Below are 20,407 nucleotides of genomic sequence, written 5' to 3'. Positions count from 1 at the left end.
GCAGCTTTGAAGATGTAATTATTTAAGAATCTTGAGGCTAAATCATCCTGGATTTACAGTGAGCCCTAAATCTCTTGTCTGGTGTCCTTCTAAGAAGAGAGGACACAGAAAGACACTGAAAAGAAAATCATGTGAAGGCAGAGGTAATGATTAGAGGGATGCATCTGCAAGCCAAGGAACACCAAGGATTGTTGCAACACCAGAGCCTAGGGGGAAGCATGGGATGCTTTCTCACTTAGAGCTGCCAGAAGGAACTAACCCTGCCTACACCTTGATTTTAGACTTCTGAGCTCCAGAACTGTGATCAATTTCTGTTATTTTAAGCCATCAGTTTGTGGTAATTTATTATGATAGCCTCAGGAAGCCAATATGTAAGCATCATTTTATCCATCTTTCAAGTCTCTGTTCAGTTCCTCCCTATGTGGTCAAAACTTCTCTAATTAAATCACTCCAGCCTGACGCAAACGCTCTCTGTTCTGAACCTTCACTGAAAGGCCATCAGCCCTACTCATTTGGTTCCTATCTTGTCTTCCCTTTTTGCCTTTGCACATGAAGGACTATAAACCTATAAGGTTGGAATCTTATCCCCACACATTTTTATACTCCTTAGAGCAATTTTAATGCCATAGGCTGTGATAAATGTTAATTGATTGATCCAAATCACCTCTGAACTTTATGAATAATATGATTCTGTAAACTTATTGAAAAATCTGCCATTCAAAACAATTCATTTAAATTGCAATCATCTTTTATCAAGATATTGCTAGTATACAAATTATATATTTAAAATATGCAAAATGTATATTTAAATACCTTTTCAGTGATACATGTCACACTGATAGCCAGAAGCATATGTATCCATCATCAATTGCAAAAAATGTGATATCTTCCCAAAACAAATATTATATATAATATATGGCCATCACGGTGTAGCTATCTTTAACATATGACTTAATTGTATACATTGTGATCAGCTATGATAATAATTTGTTTCTCATGTAAATTCTTTAGATGAAAATGTTTGCATGCTTGAAAACATGTAATCCAAATTTGCCATCTAAGTTAATATGACAGATGTATTAGTGACTGTTTCATTGAGTTGTTCATAGTTACTTCTTCAAAGACCATAACTAAGGCTATGGGTTTTATCTCCTTATGGCCTACTTAGTTTTGCAGCTACAGACTGTCCCCTTTACCACAGCTGACTGACTCAAAAATTTGTGACACTGGGTCAGGTGTGTCCACTTTGTGTTCAAAGGGCAGTGAGTTGAGAAGCTGCACTACTGGAGAGCTGGTTGTAAAGGGCATCAAAGATCGAAGATAAGGCATCTGGCACTTCAGACTTGAGAGGTTAATCTTGGTGTAAACTGAAGGCCCAGAGCCAAAATTGGATGAAAAGGAGAGCAGGTGTAAAAGCAGAACAAAACACAAAGGCAGAAATTTGGAAAGAATCAGGGAATCAAAAAAAGCTAGAATAAGGCAGGATTATGGGAGGTCATAACTACATAAAAATGCAATGTATGGAGTAGCTGAAGAACAACAAAGTTATGTGAAAGGGGATTTGCAGTAGCAGCCACATAGTTTCAACAGTGGGAGATAAAGTCTCTTTTTAATGAGTCAGTAATGTATTTATACATTCCAAAATTCCAAAAGTTAAGCTTGTAAAAATGGCGACTAGGTTGTGTCTATCATCTATCCCCAGTAAGCTGAGTTGACCAATGAGTCATAGCTGGAAGGAACGGTTTTCTGATTGCCTTGATTTTTTTTTGCTTCAGCATTTATTGGTCACCTGTTAGGTGCCATAAGCTTCTCTGCACACATAGTTCCTACCTCCCACAAGATTGCAGAGGTGGTTGGATGTACTGACACTATTAAAGTACAGGTGACAAATGTTTTGATAGAAATTTGTATGTAGTGGGATTACATATTACATAAAAGAGTCCCCTCCTTTGTTTCAGAATTCAGCAAGGAAAGCTTCCAAGATGAAATGGCACTTAAACTGAAGAAAGAGGCTCTAAAAAGTGGTGGAAGCACTAAAATTTATCATGAAAAGTAGCTTGCATTTATTCCATTTATTTAGTTAGTAGGTACTTATTGAACCACCTACTATTTTCAAGGCACTGCAGAGGGCTTGGAAAACCTTTAGAGCTTTACAATCTAATCTGGACCTTGCAGTCCAGTGCAGACAACCAATATGGTCAAATTAGCAGGAATAGTTTTTACATTGCTTTCAAACCAATAAAACATTCACCTAGGAAAAATAGAGCATTTGTGTTAAAAATGGAATGGCTACAGAGGAAGCACTTTGGTTAATCATAATTTGCATGAACAATTTTCAGATCACTTTATACTAAAGACTGGCTACAATATGGTTGAGACTTCTGTATTAATCATTACAATGTATGTTGGTTCCATATTTCACATTTGGGTCTCACAATATCACTAATATATTTATTTACAAGCATACCCATTAAAGTCTGCAGACATTTCTTTAAGAGATTATTGACTTTTCACATGAAGTGTTATTTTCTATTTTAGTGTTCTATTAACTTTCAGAAAATGTTAAATTAGAGGAGAAAACTGTGTTGCTTTAAAACTTTAAAATATTTTAACTGAACACTTCATAATGTAAGACTAATATGAAAACCTCTCATCACATATTAAATTATAGGGTTCATATAAATGCTTATTCTACCTGTATGCACAGATGTTGATATGCAAGTAAAAATCCACATGCTTACAGTACACTTATTAACACAGAAGAAAACATTTATATTACCAAAGTTCAGATTGTCATTAAATAGATGAGGAAAATTATTATACTGGGTCTTTGACATAAACTGAGAAGCAGTTTTCTATCACTCAACAACTAGATTTATGAAAGGCAGGTTCCCATGAACAAAGGAATATTTCTGGAGTTTAAAGGTTTATTCTTAAAACTGTATTAAATTCTTCAAATGATTTTTTGTGAAAATCAGGGAGCATTGTATATAGGATAGCAAGCAATGAGGCAAAGTGGCTCTCTATATGTATTTACAGGAAGGACATCTTCTTTTTATCCTAGTGTATTTATTGGCAGTAGGTGTCTGTTCCAAATAATAAGTCTTCTGGGCTTGTCAATAAAACCTATGGCTCATCAACTAAATCTGTACCAAATGAGGCAGAACTTACATGAATCAAGACTTTGATTTAATTCACACAGAATTCAGAAGTTTAGGAAACCAGAGTTTATTTAAACATTTATTGGGTGGGGAGGGGATATGTGGAGTAGCCATAATGGGTTTATGAAACTAACAAATAAATGAAAATAACGTCATCACTCTGACAAAAATCATTGTCAGAAATATAAGTATAGATATGAAGCCAAACCCAATGCAGCCAAAAATTTGGTATAATTTCTTACCCAGAAAAAAAAAAATCAAATTTGAAGGAGTATTGGAAAAGTCCTTAGCTTATTGTAAAATCGGTTTGGTCACTTTGTCTGAATTTATTATCATTGCTAAGTAAAGATAGGTTGCATTTGATCGTGTTTATTTTCTCTTTTCTAATTATGTTTTTAAAAGTTGGTGTACATTATTCTACATATTACAATCTGATGTGACTGCATATATGTTAGCTATCTCTCAAAAGTACTGGCAAGTTTTATTTAGCACAACTATTTTTCTTTCTCTGTCTTTTGTCATTGCACTATCCCAGAACTTTAAGAAGCAGAATTCTACTGCTCAAAGATTTGTAAAGTGTGTTTGAATAAGTTGAATTCAATTACACTTCATCACTTCCCTTAAACAAGTGAGCTAATGATGTTCTTTCCTTTTAAAATGTTGTTGAGACATCCACACGTGTTCCTCAGGAACCCCCAAACTTGTTAAAAGCATGTGCCTGTTTCATGCTCTGGAAGTGTACTTGATGTTGGCATTTGGTATCAAACCCAGATGGACATGAGTGTCATCATGTCATTAGTAAACCCATAGAGAGGCATTTTTTTCATGTTTGTAGTGGATTTTGAAGGCCTTTAGATAGTTTCAACGAAAGGGGAATACTTGAGCCAGAACACACATTCCACAGAAAAATATGCAAGAAATCAACTCCCCAGTGAGTTTTGTGTTCATATGATTTTTTCCTAAGATTCTTTGTAATTTGGGAGTCATTTTAACGTCTCCAACTAGTTTAGGCTCTACATACGTGATTTTAAATACTTCCTTGGAGTATTTAGCAAATAGAGTTCTTTTTACTTGCTTTCAGCTATTAATTTAAAATGAAGGTTTAAAAAAAAATCTTCATTTTCTTTCTCAACAAATTAAACAGCTTGGCTGAGAGGAAGTCCCTAGTGAATATTGATGCTAGAAAAATAAGCCGGGCAAAGTCTGAGGTAACCTCTTATCTGCATAAGGACAGTAAAGTAGAAAAAATAAAATAAAGAATAAAATTTGCTCCTAGGATAAAGTTTGCATTGAAAATTCTGAGCCAGGTATCAGGATAGTGCCCCGAGACACATAAAATCTAGAAGACATGCCACCCATACATCTCAAATGGATACGTGTTCTGTGCACACACGTATACATACACACATACAAACATACACACACACACCAGTTGGAAGAAGTTGGCCGATGCAGTCAGCACCTACATTGCCCAAAGGCAAACTGGAATTATTGAGTACAAATATGAACAAATAAACAAACTTGCCAAACATTTGATGAAAACCAATAGCCAAAGAGAAGTGCCAAACTCAACAGAAGAATTAGCAACCAAACAGAGAAAAACTTTAAAATTGGCATTTAATGTACTTAGAGTTGAGAAGATATTGCATCTATAAAATAAAGTTAAGCTACTAAGAAAGAGAAATAAACCTTTGTAAAATTAAAACTATGATGTGGCAAATGCAGCAGATTTCCTTTCTCAACTCTGTTCCAACCTCTTTGTAACATACCCTATTGCATGCTAGAGACTGGGAGGTCTGTATTTCTCAAACTCCTTTCCCTCTAGGTATCTGTGTGGGACCTAGATGGATTCTTAAAAGGAGAATGCAATGTGTGAAGTTTGGAAGGCAGACGTGAACATGCTGAGGTGGAGGCCACACTTGAGCTGCTTTTGTTGTGTCTGCTGGCAAGTACAGTCAGGGAGGCATTTGGCTTTTCTGAGGCAGCTCTAGCAGAGTTCCAAATGTCTGTCCTCTGGCTTCAGGGGCATTCAGAAGCAGCACGTGACATCTGTTTACTGGTATATGTCATGGCTGAGGCTGCATGTTCTGTAGCCAGCAGAGATGTAACGTAATGACACCTTATCCCTGAGCTGGGACTGAGGCACTTAGACATGGAGCCAGCAGTTGTGGTGGCAGATGCTTCACAGCAGCACAAGTAGCAGCCCTCAGCCTGGCCAGTTCTGTCATGCTCTGCGAGTTGTTCCAGGACTTCCCAATTACGGACTGCTCCTCCTGATCTTCAGATGATTTTGTAAACATCTAATTTAATCTATTAACCTTTTTCTACCTAATCTATCCAGAGGGCAGCTGGAACCCTGATTGATATAAGTGATAATCTAAATAATACAGCTTCATATATATATATATATATATATATATATATATGGGTTGAAGCACAAAATAGATGAATTTTGAAGATTGAATTGATGAGCTGGAAGATCAAAATAATCTCTAAAATGTAACACAAAAGGACCTGGAGATGGAAAATGTGAAAGAAAAGCCAAAGCACAAAAGATAAATTTACGATTTCCACTATTTGTCTAATAGGAGTTCTAGAAGGACAGGACTGAGAAAATGCAAGGAAAGAAAGAAACAAAGAAATAAAAGAAACTCCCAATATTGAAAATAATTTTCAGAATCAGGTCTCAGAAAGTAACTAACTACAGACCCTTTCTTTTCTAGTTATATTTAATATATAAGAAGGTTGAAATAATAAACATGAAAAAACTCAAGAAAGAGGAAGACATCAAACTAAATATATAATGGTATTAAGTGATGAGACATTTGTTTAAAAATTAATAAGATGGCAGGAAAAATAAGGTAGCAAACATTGCTAATCACAATAAACATTAATAGCAATTATCTATTAAAATAGGTACTATAGCCATCAACTTGTTATAAGCATACTGTGGAGCCCTAAAACGTTCTCCAAGTCAATCATAAAAATAAAATATAGCAAGTAGCGGAATAATGTGTAAATTGTGACCACAGTTATGTTTGAACGTTGTGTATAGTACATATGATTAAATGTGAGTGCATAGGTAAAGGGTTAGAAAGGTATATGTCAAATTTTTAACATTGTTTCCCTCTGAGTAGGAATTAAACTAGGGTTGGGAGTGGTGATGGAAAACTGCAGTGAATATTTTTTACCAATAAAATATTTTTACAATACTTGTAACATTAAAAATAAGAAATATTTTGCTACTTTCCAAAGATAATTGTATCAACAAAAACATTTTGAAATCAGAAAAAAATTATTACAACATAATCATAAAACTCCTATCTGACAAACCATTTCTACAAAGACACTCGTAAAGTCAATGAATTAGTAGAGTACATCAGAATTAGAGAATAAGGTTTTTAAAAAAGACATCCTCTTTAGGATAATAATTCATATAAAATATATGCAGAATTTCCCCAGGAGCAACTCACCCTGCAAATGATTTGTGAATGGTTGTGGATAAGATTCTTCCAAATTTAGAACCAATAATTAAACTATAAGAAAAATAAAATAAAATGTAGAAACTACATTAAGTCTGGAAAAAAATTATCAGTGTACCTTCAGCAGTAAAGGAAAATGCATCATTCTAATATAGAAAATGGTATAATGGGACTATTTCGATTTGAAAGCAGGTATCTTTTAGTACCATCACTTTTTTTCCCTGATACGATACAAATCAAGAAGCCTTCTGGTATCAGTTTGTTTTCACAAGGAGATTTTTTTCAACTGTCAGCCAAGACAAATATTTTGGTCCTCATGTCAGTTATATACTCTGTGAAAATTAATAGATTGGAGTTTTGATATGCATTTCATTCTTATGAATTGTGCTAATGTGAATCCATTCCCTTTCTTCTCATCAAGTGATGAGAATACATGGGATATAATATATAGTATATTAATATACAGACTGATATACAAATGATAATATAATTTACATGTATATATTCACAGTTTATATATTTTATAAGTACTGATATATGAATAAATTAAAATTAATTGGCTTTAAAGTATTAATATGAATACTAAAATTACATTACAAATCCAGCTACCTTAATGTGATCTTCTTGACCCCAAAATACAAATTAGATTGCCTTGGTATTATTTTTTTATACCATCATGCAATTTTTCCTCACAGATCTTATCATAGATTCTAACTCTATATTCACCCATGTGGATATTTGTTTAATATAATAAAATATGTTTAATTCCACTAGACTAGAAACTTTATCAGTGATTCACATACAGGACAAATCTGACACGTAGTATGTAATTAGAATTATTTCTTGTTCAAAAACATTTTTATAGGTAGGTTCAACTATTTTTTCCCAAACTTTTTTTTTGCCTCTTAATTTTATCTGTGTCTTAAAATCAAGGTTTTTAAAAAACTTTTTATTATGGAATATTTTTTTTTAATTTATGGCTTTGGTGGCATGTTCGTTATGTTCATCATCATCCCAACTTTCTTCTAGTGCTATTATTTTTCTTCTAGTGTTTACATAGTTTTCCTTTTATATTTTAATCAGCTTTAATCAATATGTAATCTATTTTGATTTTAGAAAATGATTTTTAAAAATTTTCTTTTGCTTGGGTCCAAATAGTTTGCCAGTTTTTTTTCCAATAGCTTTTTATTGAATAAACTGTTCTTTTACCTCTGTTTCAAAACACTACTTTTTCATATACTAAATTATTTTATATGTACTTATGTCTACTATATTATGTTTGGTTCCATTGCTCTATCTGACAACATCTTAGCTGGTAATAAAATATTAAAGTTCAACTGTAAATGCATCATTACTATTCTCTTTAACATATCATTAGATTCTTTTACATTCTCTCAAGGAAATATAAGGAACTGTTGTATCAAGTCACCTTCACCCACCAAAAAAAATAATCTAGATGTACAATAATTTGCTGAAATTGGAAAAAGCAGATCAAAGAGAACTATTGGAATAGAGATTTGGAGAGCCTTGGTAACACTTTGACATAAGGAACTAAAAACAATGAATTTCACATTAAAATGTGATGTAGATGTCATTTCACTGTGTATATCAAATCATGTTGTATACCTTAAGTACATATGATTTTTATTGAAACAAAAACAACAATAATGGGCTTCCCTGGTGGCGCAGTGGTTGAGAGTGCGCCTGCTGATGCAGAGGACACGGGTTCGTGCCCCGGTCCGGGAAGATCCCACATGCCGCGGAGCGGCTGGGCCCGTGAGCCATGGCTGCTGAGCCTGCGCGTCCAGAGCCTGTGCTCTGCAACGGGAGAGGCCACAACAGTGAGAGGCCCGCGTCCCGAAAAAAAAAAAAAAAACACAATAACAACAACTTAGTAGTCCCTGATTTTGGATTGGGAAATATTACCCGTAAAAACCTGTTCCGTCAAACCAAACAGGATAATATACTGTCCTGGCAAAATGGTGGCTGGTGAACCATTCCTTTTCTCTGCTTCTCCCCCTTCCTCAGGCTTCATATTGCCTATTTGAAATGCTGTCCTTTTACCTACTCTTTAAGATTTTTGCTTATTAAGTCATTATGGTATGATTCAATTGAATTAAATAAAACTCACTCACTAAAAATCTTAGAAAAAATAAAAAAGAAAGAAAGGAAAGTAACACCTAAATTACTGGAGCATATTGAAGGGGAGGTAAGCTGAGAGGTTCTCTCTCAACAGAAAATAACCCAGGAGTGGAACGAAAATACTTTCACTTCATACTGTTATAAACCAGGTTTGGAAAGTGTATACATGTAACTCAGAGTGAGAAAAATGACTGCTTATATGAATTGGAGGACACGTGCAATACAAGGAGAACTGGAGGAATGTGATTTTCTTTGACTTAGGTATATTAGGAAGTCATTGTATATGAAACTGATTTCATGTGTGGCAAGAGAAAGCTGAAAATGATAACATTTGAGCAGTCAGTCCTCAGCTAGGAAAAGAAGCTGTGTAGGATTTATGAGGGCTTCAAGTATGTGAGAAAAATTTCAGAGAGTAAAAACTGTCTGCGGGCTTCAGAAAAGTCACAGGAGGTCTTTAGAACAGCCTTGGTGTAAAACTACTGACGAAAGGCAAGCCACATCAGGGAGTGCAGGCAGCCTAAGACTTACGGTTAGGAGTGTTAAGAGTGTGTTAGTTGAAGAAAGAGATCAAACCACCTGGTAGATTTTGGAGACTGTTGAGAATGGCTTCACACAAAAGTTGTACTAATGAACCAACTAAGTCCACAAGAAATAAGTTTCCAGGTCAAGTAATCCAGGGAAGTGGTCAAAATTAACTTGATGACTAGAGAAATAAAAAGAAAAAGAAAGCAGCTAACTGGTATAGAGGAGGAAATTGCTGTAACTTACAATCTCAATAAGGATAAGTCAGAGAACAATAGAATTATTCATTTCCAGGATACAGGAATGATGTCTGTGAACACTGACCTTAATCATTTCTTTTCTATTTACCTAAACTAAAAAAAGTCTATTGGGAAACATCCCAACTCATAAAATCTTAAAAAGCTTTTAGTTTGAGTAAGTACTGTGAGAGTCTTAATATAAAACTGACAAAAACAAATACAAGTGTTGTCAACACCAGGCTCCTACTATTTTAGAGACCTTTTAAAAGGCTTCATTCTCATGGACAAAGTGTGATGAGTTTTCCTAAGACTAACTCGAAAGTCTAACTAGCCAAAGTTCTTGAGAACCAGCTGAAAATTTTCAGAAAGCAGCTTTTCTTTTTTCCTTCCTTCCTTCCTCTCTCCCTTCCTCCCTCTCTCCTTTTTTTCTTTCCTTCCTTCTTTCTTTTCTTTTTTTCCTTTTTTTCTTATTTTGGCCTCCAGACAATTTGAGAAGTGATAAGAGAATTACAGATAAAAGTGTCTGTGTCACAGTAGCCGAAAGAAATGTTAGTAATATAATAAAGTTTGAAACAAATGATGCTTTCCCTGACTTCTAAACACTTCTTTAGTAGCATGTGGATTTACACTTTGGTAAATTTCCATTTTAAGAAATATAGACAGGTATATGATCACTATAACATCTTATACGATAACACTAAAGATTTATGGTGATATATTAGGGTTATTTTTTCACATATCTCTAAGTAGCCTAAAGACCACATATGGATGCATTCATTCAGTTATTGAACAAATATTTATTGAAATTGTACTATATGAAGGACTGTTCCAGACCCAGGGGAAACAAGAGGGAAACAACAAAAAACTAACCTCGTGAAACTTGAATAAGAGATCAGACCAAAGCTAGAGATTAATGAGAATGGATCAGATCAGGAGATAAATACCATAGCGTTAATAAAGAAATATGCAGCTACAATTTGTAGAACAAGCAGTTGGGGGCAGTGTGTTTGAGGAACAGCAAGAAGACCATTGCTGCTGGAGCAGACTAAGAGCGAGAGTCGGGCAGGACATGAGGTGGGAGGGAGTGAGGTGCTAGCCTTAGAGGTGTAGCTCAGTTTTAGGCAGAGGGGTGATGTGATCTGACTCATGTTTTTAAAGCGTACCTGTGGATGCAATGGATCAGTGTGGTGGGCGGGCAGAGAAGGGGCTGTAAAGACACCATCATTGTCTTTGTTTCACTTTGCCTTGCCGAGCACATTGCCTGGCACACATTGATGGTTCAGTCAGTGTTCACTGAGTGAGTAAATGAATGAATGAAGATACTTATGACTGATGATAGATTTTATGAATATAATAAATAGCAACTTCTCAAGCAATATAAGCTGTCATTTGGAATACTAGAGGTCATTAGACAGAGAGGAATATTTTAAGCACTGAGAGCCAGTTAAAAGATTCCCAGCCTAATAATCCCGAGCCACTTTTAACTTTACCACATCCCTTTAAATGTAGTGAATAGGGTCCACAATATTATTAGAGTAGTTATGGGGAAAGATGGCAAAGAGGATCACAGAACTGAATTATCATAAAACAATTATGCTAAGTAATTTCTACAAATTAGCAATTCCTTCAGCAGAAATTGTTTTTGAATATTGTAATTAAGATAGTAAATCTCATACACTTTACTTTGAGTGAGCCTAGTAAATAAACCAGTAACCTTCCCATGTATGAAGGGGCATTTGGAAATTCATCACAGAACAATCATGGTAAGAAGCTCCATTCTTAGTTTTGGGTCTCTGAAAATGTAACTTGAGGAGGAAAAGGTTTCCCATTTGAAAAGATGTTTATTTCTTTTTATTCAACTGTGCATAATAGATTTGAAAAATAAAATAGTTCAAAATCATATGAATGATTCTTAGCTCCTTTAATAGTAACCCCCCTCCCTCACTTTTGGAAAACAAATTATACAAAGAAACTTCTGAAGAAGAGAACTGCCTCAGGACCAAGCAGAGGATGTGTTCTGGTGAAAGCTAAAATGGAAAAGCAGCACACCTGCTCGCAGCTGGTCTCCCCCTTCACATATCTCACACGGCCTCGCCATGTGAAGTCTTGTCCAAGTCAAACAAGTAGCAATTTTAAAGTAGCACCTAAAGAGGGACTCAGGCAGAGCTTGCCAGCAAAACCTCAGACGTTAGAAGTTCCTGCTGCACAGGCTTTATTTTCATTTCCTTGACCCATTTGCCAAGAGTTGTTACTGATGGCCCACTAGGCCTCCCTGTACACAGCACACCAATAACAAACAGAGGCCGGCTGACACCAGAGACACCTGCAGAACACTCACAGTGAAGGATTGTTCATCCAAGGGGGAACGTTTGGACTGAGGGTGGATGGGTAACCATCCTCTTGCTCAGTGTACACACACACACACACACACACCTGAAAGAAGTTTACCAAGGACCCTCCCGAGGGCTTGCTGGACTGCCAAGAGGGCTAATAGAAAAGAACCGCTGACTGTGAAAAGGCCTCTGTATGCAGTCATCCCCTTGTATCCCAAGTACTTGGACTTGCTGAAATTAATTTTGCAGAAGTTGGGTAGAAACTTCATGCAAGAGTTTACACAAAGACTTGAAGGCATGGAGCTTATTATTCCACTTTCTCAGGATCCAACTTCTTATTTATTCATAAATTACACATTTGCCAATGAAAATACTTAATTGAAGGTCTGATCAAGCAGGTGCATTCACGTAACCTGAAAAGCCTTCACTAACATTTGAAAACCTTTCAGAACTGGATTTCTTGGAATTGACAACAAAGGTCTTTTCTTCTTCTATGAATTCGAGTTTGAAATATTTTTCTAAATAATTCAGAAAATATGATTTAAGTTGGTAATGAATAAATAGGAATATATGTAGTAACATTCATCATGTTATGAAATAAATATTTCAAATATATTCAAATATAATAATTAACATCTTTAAGGAGCCTGCTTGGTATTTTAAATATTCAGTACACTCAATGCTTTTGATTAATGCTTATTTATGACAGGAGAAATAAAGGAAAGCTAACTTTTATAATTTTGTGGCTTCAAAAACCTAAGATTCAATTCACTTGTAATTTTTAAACTGGATAAGATTTATGAGAGGGCATAGAAATAGAAAATTATTGCATGCAAAGATGTATCATAACATAACCAAGGGCCACATAACAAGGGGCACAGAGTTAGCACGGAAACTAGATTTCAAGCTTATAATACAATATACTCTTTCTAGAATATTGTACAGCCTATCTTGTGCATGGCTTCCTTTGGTATTTGTCAATGGTACAGTAATTTTCTGTAAGAAAAATGAGTAAAAAATTGGGTACTATCTCAAATTGTTTAGGGATTCTAGCAAATTTAAATCTTTTGGCTTTGTCTCATTTTTTTCTCATTAACAATCTCTCTGATGGTCTTTAAAATAACTTACATCAATCTTAGGAATAGTCAGAACCATTCTCGGACCAGAGAGAATGCACCAGCTGCGGTTTAAGAGCAATGCAGCTGTAGAAAGTATGTGAGCAAAACCTGAAGCTGGAGAAAAGCCAGTTTGCCTTAAAAAATTCCACCTGGACCTACTTAGCACCTCTTCCCTTGCCCTAACCCTAAACACATGCCCTTGGACTCTTCAGGGACAGGAATGAAACCTGGAGAGAGCAAGAGGTTTGGTTTGTGTTGCCAAGATTGCTCCCAGGACCCTTCCATTTCCTGTTTCCCATACCTCTCCTCTTTGCTCCAGCAGATAATTGAAACTCAGAATAGCCAGTAGTCAATCACTGCTACATATTAATAAATCAAAAACTGTAGCAATTCCCTCATATTGTCTTTTTATTGTTTTTATGAAAGAAATCCAAGGGATATACTGGGGACTTTCTTTCACTGCATGTAACCAGAATTTAAATAATAAATAACTTGGCTGGTACAATGCTTATTTAGGTACATTGTTTCAGCTATTAAGAAACAATTTCCAAAAAACAAAAAAAGAAAAAATTTCCATATTCATGTTCTTCAGAATGCTTATTCTTAAATAGATACACCACTTTTGTACATCCAGCAGCTGAAATATAGATATTAAAGTTCCTTTAGAAGATTCAGGAAATGTATTATGCCTTTGTTTATTCATTCATTCATTTATTCAACAAATACAACTATAGCTTTCACTGACTGCATATATCTATTTGTGCCTGATAGTGTGTTAAATATTCTGCACAGATCCTAACATTTAAACTTTGCAGCAATGCATAAAGTAAGTACTGTCATTATCCCCCTTTTCTAGATAAGGAAACTGAAGTTCAAAGAGGTTAACTTGCCCAAGGTTACCCAGCTAAGAAGTTATAGAATTAATATTTGAATAGAGTTGCTTTCAAAAATGTTAATTATAGGATCTAGGCACCAAGTGTGTGAGGATTCACTGTATAATTCTTTCACCTTTTCCACATGTTTTTAACTTTTCATAATAAAATGTCAAGAGTAAAATCACTTCTATTTTCATTTCTATGAAGCTTTCCTTGGTATATCATATTGTGACTCATTTGATATTCAATATGTGGAGCTACATTATGAACACTAATGCAAAATTAAGACACTCGCAGATAAACAAAGCTGAGGAAGTTCATGACCACTGGACCTGCCCTGTAAGAAATGCTCAGGCATCCTGCAAGTTAAAATGAAAAGACACTAGACAGTAATTTGAAGCCATATGAGGAAATAAAGATCTCAGTAAGTGTAAACATACACACTGATGCTAAAATCTTCACAAAATACTATCAAACTGAACTCAACAGCATGCTAAAAGAATTATACATCATGACTAAGTGGAATTTATTATGGAATGCAAGGATGGTTCAACATATGAAAATAGATTAATGTAATACACCATATTAACAGAGTGGAGGAGAAAAAAGTTACATGATTATTTCAATTGATGCAGAAAAAGCATTTGGCAAAATTCAACATTCTTTCATTATAAAAAGACTCAACAAGCTGAGAATATATGGAAACAACCTCAACATAATAAAAGCCATATATGAAAAACTCACAGCGGACATCACACTCAATGGTGAAAAACTGAAAGCTTTTCCTCTAATAGCAGGAAGAAAGTAAAAATGCCCACTCTCACCACTCCTATTCTGCATAGTACTGGAAATCCTACTGAGAACAATTAGGCAAGAAAAAGAAATAAAAGGCACCCATATTGGAAAAGAAGAAGTAAAATTATGTCTGTTCATGATACAATCTTATATGTAGAGAACCTTAAGAATTCCACAAAAAAAACCTCTTAGAGCTAATAAATTAATTTAGCAAAAGATCAGGATACAAAGTCAACACACAAAACTCAATCACATTTCTATATACTAACAATGAACAATCTGAAAAGGAATTTAAGAAAATAGTTTCATTTACAGTAGCATCACAAAGAATAAAATACTCAGAAATTAACTTGATCAAGGAGGTAAAAAGTTTGTATGCTGAAAATTGTAAAACATTGCTGAAAGAAATTATAGAAGACATAAGTAAGTAGAAACACTTTCCATGTTCATGGATTAGAAAATTTAATATTGCTAAAGTGTGCTTACTACCAAGAGTGATCTACAGATTTTATGCAATCTCCATAAAAATCCTAATGAAGTTTTTAAAGAAATAGAGAAATCCATCCTAAAATTCATATGGAATCTCAAAGGACTTCAAACAGCCAGAACAATCTTGAAAAAGAGTGGAGTTGGAAAACTCTCCGATTTGAAAACCTATTACTACAAAGCTCTAGTAATCAAAACAGTGTGGTACAAAGACAGACACATAGATCAATGGAATAGAACAGAGAGCCCAGAAATAAACCCTCACATATAAGGACAAATGATTTTCAACAAGGGTGCCAAGGCCATTCAATGGGGGAAAGGACAGTCTTGTCAATAAATGGTACTGGTGAAACTAGATATCCACATGCAAAAGAATGAAATTAGACCCTTACCTACCACCATATACAAAAATTAACTCAAAATGGATTAAAGTCATAAATGTAAGAGCTGAAACTATAAAACTCTCAGAAGAAAACATAGGGCAAAAGCTTCATGACATGACGTTAGGTTTGGCAGTGATTTTTTGGATATGACACTAAAGTCACAGGCAACAAAAGAAAAAATAAACAAATTGGATTTCATGAAAATTAAACCATATTTTTCATTAAAAGATTCTATGAACAGAATTAAAAAGGCAACCTACAGAATGAGAGAAAGTATTTGCAATTCACATATTTGATAAGGGATTAATATCCAGAATATATAGAGAACTCCTAAAACTCAACAACAAAAACCAAACAACCAGATTCAAAAATCAACAGAAGACCCGAATAGACATTTCTCCAAAGAAGATATACAAATGGCCAACAAGCACATGAAAAAACAAAAACAAAAACAAAACCCTCAACATTACTAATCATTAGGGAGACGCAAATCAAAACTGCAGTGAGATACCATCTCACACCATTAGATGGCTACTATCAAAAAAAAAAAAAAAAAAAAAAAAAAAAGGGGGTCTCCGGGGGGGGGGGTGGGGGCCCCCCCCCCCCTGCCGATGCAGGGAACACGGGTTCGTGCCCCGGTCCGGGAAGATCCCACGTGCTGCGGAGCAGCTGGGCCCGTGAGCCATGGCCGCTGAGCCTGCGCGTCCGGAGCCTGTGCTCTGCAACGGAGGAGGCCACAACAGTGAGAGGCCCACGTACCGCAAAAAAAAAAAAAAAAAAAAAACCCAGAAAATAACAGATGCTGAGAAGGATGTAGAGAAATTGGATCCATGTGCACTGCTGATGGAAATTAAATGGTATAAGTTCTATAGAAAACAATACGGCAGTTCCAAAATTTTTTTAAATAGCATTACCATACAATCTGCCAATGCCACTTCTGAATATATACCCAAAAGAATTGAAAGTACAGTCTCAAAGAAATGTACTTATACACCTATGATCATAGCAGCATTTTTCACAACAGTTAAAATGTTGAAGCAACCCAAGTGTCTATCAATGGATGAATGGATAAGCAAAATGTTGCATGTATATACAATGCAATATTATTATCCTTAAAAAGGAAGGAAATTCTGACATATGCTACAACATGGATGAACCTTGGAGATGTGCTAAATGAAATGTCAATCACAAAAGGACAAATATTGGGCTTCCCTGGTGGCGCAGTGGTTGAGAGTCCGCCTGCCGATGCAGGGGACACGGGTTCGTGCCACGGTCCAGGAAGATCCCACATGCCGCGGAGCGGCTGGGCCCGTGAGCCATGGCCGCTGAGCCTGCGCGTCCGCAGCCTGTGCTCTGCAACGGGAGAGGCCACAACAAGTGAGAGGCCCGCGTGGCACACACAAAAAAAAGGACAAATATTATATGATTCCTCTTATATGAGGTACCTAGAGTATTGAAAAATCATAGAGACAAAGTAGAATGGTGGTTACCACAGGCTGGAGGGAAGAGGGAATGATATAGAGTTTCTGTTTTGCAAGATGAAAAGAGTTCTGGAGATGGATGATGGTGATGGTTACATACCAATATGAATATATGTAACACCACTGAACTGTACACTTAAAAGTGGTTAACATAACAAACTGTATGTTATATGTATTTTACAATTTAAAAAAATTGAAAATAAATACAGACACTAAAATGAATAGTCATCCAGCTATTCCAGAACCTACTTATTTTATTTTTATAGATTGTCATCAAATTTTTTAATTTGTTATAGGATTCACAGTTGTCAAATAATGCACGTGAAGACCATGCAGATTCCCATATCCCAGCATGAAAAGCACTCAAATGAACAAATAATCACAATAAAATACCATGTGTGTTATGAAGGGGGCAAATCCATAGAAAAGTGATCAAGCCTAGTTGAAGGGAAGGATAACCTTCCAGAGGAATGAGGAGAAGATGAGGAGAGATGGATATGTGCTTTGGGCAGAGGAAATATATGTACATAGACCCAGAAGCAAAAGGGAATCTAGCACATACCAGGAATAAAAATGTTCATTATGGCCCCAAATTATGGTAGTAATCCAGGTAAAAGGTCATATAGGCTGGACTAGGGTAATTGCAACAAGAGTGGATACAAGTGGACAATATTCAAGCTGATTAACGAGTGAAAGAGTCAGAAAGTGGTGACTACCTATGAGAAGAACAGGAATTAAGAATGATAATAACAGCTGACTTTTTTATTTTTTTATTTTATTTTTTTTTTTTTGGCTGCACCGCATGGCTTGTGGGATAATTTTAATTCCTCAACCAGGGATCAAACCCTGGTCCACAGCAGTGAAAGCGCGGACTCAATCACTGGACCTCCAGGGAATTCCCAACAACTGAGTTTTAAAAAAGCTCATCATGGCCCAGGCATTGTATTAAGCACTTTACATAAATCATCTCACTTAATTCTCACAATACTCTGTGAGGTATTTACTAATTTAGAAATGCTGGGTAATGTGTGCAGTGTAGCACAGATTGGAAATAGCAGAATTAGGGCTGCAGTCAAGGACGGTTCACTCCCAAACCCATGCTCATAACCACTATCTAGACAGTCTCTCATCAACTGGGTAGAAGGTATGGCCATTTACTGAAGAATAATGTGAGAGGGTGTACTGGGGAAGGGGGTCAAGATAATGAAAATATTTTTTAAACACTTTAATGGAAATGGATGTTATATATAATTTATTAGTTTCATGATCTAAATATCAAAAGGAGTTTTACTATTTCTCTTAAGTTAAATAGGTCAAATATTAAAAGCATTTAATAATGAACGGCAAATAGAAGTTAATTCTATATACCCCATTGTTTCTCAGCCTAGCTGCGAGTCAGAATCACCTTTAGCATTTTTATTTTTTTTATTTTTTATTCTTTTTTAACATCTTTATTGGAGTATAATTGCTTTACAATGGTGTGTTACTTTCTGCTTTATAACAAAGTGAATCAACTATACATATACATATATCCCCATATCTCTTCCCTCTTTCATCTCCCTCCCTCCCACCCTCCCACCTTTAGCATTTTTAAAATCAAGGCATGTCTGGAGTTCACCCCGTGGAATAAATATATGGAGAGGTGTCTGTATCTTTCTAAAACTTCTCAGAGATGCCAGGACTGAGAGCTGCCATTATATACAATTTATGGCAGTGTTTTTCAAAATGGGAGAGCAAGACTGATGGCATTAGGAATTCAGGAGTACTTATTAAAAATGCAAATCCTAGGTCCCCTCCCATGCTTCTATGTAGGATCTCTGGGAGTGTGGCTCAGAAACTACATTTTAACTGGCTTCTCAAGAGACAGTTATGTACAATAAATTTTGACAACTAATAGTATGTGGTATTTATCTGCATTCATATTATAGAGGTATTTTAATAATAAAAGCTATACCATTAATCTTCCAAATGTGTAACAGTGATACTATATATTGAGGACATACCATTTTAGCATCTAATAATTCTCTGCTCCTTTTTGTTTACTTTTTAAAAGTATAATACTCCATTTCCAGTCATTCCCAAATCAGTCACTATTGTGTGAAAGAGAGAACACAAATCCTTGAATCAGTAGGAACTGGTACTCCATAATGGTGTTCCCAATAATTTTGCATGTCAGAACTGTACTATGCCCATTCATAATAAATCTAGGCCACGGCAAGTTTACAGGAGCTGTTTCCAAATAACGCTTCCACAGAAAACATGTGTCAGATTTGTTTTTCTGTGTCAGAACAAAGAGCACAATAGGAATGGATTTTTACTCCTCTGATGATTCAAAATATTTGTTGTTTAATGCTAATGGGCTTTGAGTCTCCCCAGAAATTGGTTTCCTGTGTGTCTATTAGTTAGGGCTGTCATGTACAGTGATGCAGGATGTGCACTGCACAACTCCAGGGGACACCATGCATACTATGGGCTATGACGTGCAACATGGTGACAACTCTCAGAGGCAGTAATTAAATCCCAAAGAAATTTTTAAATTCTAAATTAAGTCTTATTTTACTATTTTCTATGGCATCACATTGGGAAATATGTCCTTTACTTGAAATGGTGCATGTACATTGTTGACTAAATAGCTCGAAAGTACATTGGTAAATAAAAGTAAAACATGTACTCACCAAATATAAGATCATTGATAATTTGGTTCAAAAAATTATAAAAAAACTGTTGCAGCTAGTCAAAAAAAAGTTCATACAACTTTTTAAAAATATTAAATTTCAAAGTTAAGTTATAATTTTTCTTTAATTTGGCTTTAATTTAAAATGTAAAGATTTAAGATTGTTTATTTTAATCTTGACTGCCTATGTAAACAATAAACTGCCTTTTTAATTCGTTCGCAAAGCAATAGTGTTTATCACAAAACCTGAGGTCCCACTTAGAGAATGTGTTTTTCTATTATAGACATATAATGATCAAGTAAATGTTTTTATCAGAGATTTGAATATAAACATTTTCACTTTACATGTACATTAAAAGCAAGAAGATAGTGTATCTCAAAATTTCAAGAAATTTGACATAATTATTACCGTTTAGAGATACCTAGTTTTAAAAAATTCTTATTCTTAAAAAAAAAATCAGGCATATCTCTTTTACTCTTGACGTTTGCTTTCTTAATCTTCTAAATCCAAGTATTATAAGAGTCTAAACCTGAAATATTCATACCTGGAAGAGAGTATTATACTTGAACTTTTGTGAGTTTATAGTAATTATGTTTTCTTAACCATATTATATATATATATGGTTAGGAAAACATATATATATATATATATATATATATATATATATGTGTGTGTGTGTATATATATATATATATATATATATATATTTTTTTTT

The 20,407-nt window shown here is 35.0% G+C and overlaps 1 protein-coding gene across 3 annotated transcripts in view; it reads left to right on the top strand.

Annotated features, from left to right (window-relative positions):
- Positions 1-20,407, top strand: part of CFAP299 (cilia and flagella associated protein 299) — a 633,581-nt gene that overhangs the window by 490,314 nt on the left and 122,860 nt on the right. The gene's annotated exons all lie outside the window — the stretch shown is intronic.

Source organism: Lipotes vexillifer, unplaced genomic scaffold, assembly GCF_000442215.2.
Source record: "Lipotes vexillifer unplaced genomic scaffold, Lipotes_vexillifer_v1.1 scaffold272, whole genome shotgun sequence".
In the NCBI taxonomy this organism is placed as follows: domain Eukaryota; kingdom Metazoa; phylum Chordata; class Mammalia; order Artiodactyla; family Lipotidae; genus Lipotes; species Lipotes vexillifer.
This window is presented reverse-complemented; position numbering and strand designations above follow the sequence as displayed.